Below are 1,432 nucleotides of genomic sequence, written 5' to 3'. Positions count from 1 at the left end.
TCATGTATATCTTATTTCACGTGAACCCATCCTTCACACAAAATATTGATAGATATAGCCCTTGTTATAGACTCTAGTCCGAATTCCGGTAAGTAACATAAAATAATGTCAGAAGCAAGTAATTATGTACCTTTTTACTATTTAACATGTCATTTGGCGGTAACAAGAGGAAATTCAATTTCAATCTATTAAATACATTCTAGCGTGTCCCAGTCCTTTACCCACAAAAACGGCTATAACTTTTTTTTCTATTCGAAACAGTAAGAGTTGCACCTTTCTGAAATCTTTATTAAATGAGCAATTTTTTTATGTAATGTAAAGTTATAGCTCAGTACATTTTTTTTCACCCCAGATAGTCAAAGTTGGGGAAGAAAATATCAAAAAGTTAAAAATCCAGAAATAGTCATAATTTTATGATGGTTCCTTAATATATTTTAACTACATTGCATTTGAGTATGGAGAGGCAACTATCTCGAAGTATTTTACATAAAAAATTTACTAAGTATTGCCTGGTTTGTAGTTGCAGTTAAAGAAAACACATGAAAAGGCGCGATTTTTTTTAAATTCGAAAAAATGTAAATATTTCAAAAACGGTGACACTTTTACCTGAAAATTTTTTGTTTATCAGTGAGCTCACCCCCCCACCTACCTTCCCCTAAAGTTTGGCACGATACAAACAAAACCGAAATAGCAAGCTTCAAAATTACGAACGTCACACACTTTTTACTCAATTGTTATTACAAATGGCTGCTTCTCAACCGGTCAGATCTGTTCTAATTGGTTCATGGGTTCTATACATGAAATAAGCTAACACGTATTCGGGGATTTTTTTTCTTTTTTTATTCGGAGATATGATATGTCAAAGTTCGAATTTTTTCGTGATTCTGACCATTCATGTACCTCTTCAAATCGTTATATCTCAGGCTCTACTCATCGTAGAGACTTCATCTTAACGTCGTTTTGAAGATAATAAAACGGACTAAACATTCCTACATGATGGCTATGATTGTCCTAAAGTTAACTTAGCTATTAACAGTTGAACTTTTTTAAGTTGATTAACATAGTGAATACCATCGTAATCCTTGTTTAATTCTCTATAAAAAACATGTTCCAAAAAATGGGAGTTTTTCAAGAACTATTAAAATACCAATAGTTAAGATACCAAATTTGGTGTCCGATATGAAAAAGAATGCCTCATATATGTTATATATATTGTTATGTTATTGCAATGTTATGAATCGTTATGCTAATGCACTTGAAGATGTTCAGCTATTGAAACAGTACATACTTTTATATTCCCCTCATTTAACATTATGTATTTACTCATATGTATGCATTCCGTTACCTTGGTACAATATGTATATATATCCGTCTCTGAATTACGAATAAAGCAGTCGAAGTATAACCTTCAAATGACTCGGACATAACAATT

Source organism: Rhagoletis zephyria, unplaced genomic scaffold (genome assembly GCF_001687245.7).
Source record: "Rhagoletis zephyria isolate East Lansing unplaced genomic scaffold, Rhagoletis_zephyria_1.1 Rzeph_scaffold_02430, whole genome shotgun sequence".
NCBI classification, from domain to species: domain Eukaryota; kingdom Metazoa; phylum Arthropoda; class Insecta; order Diptera; family Tephritidae; genus Rhagoletis; species Rhagoletis zephyria.
Note: the sequence above shows the minus strand (reverse complement) of the source record.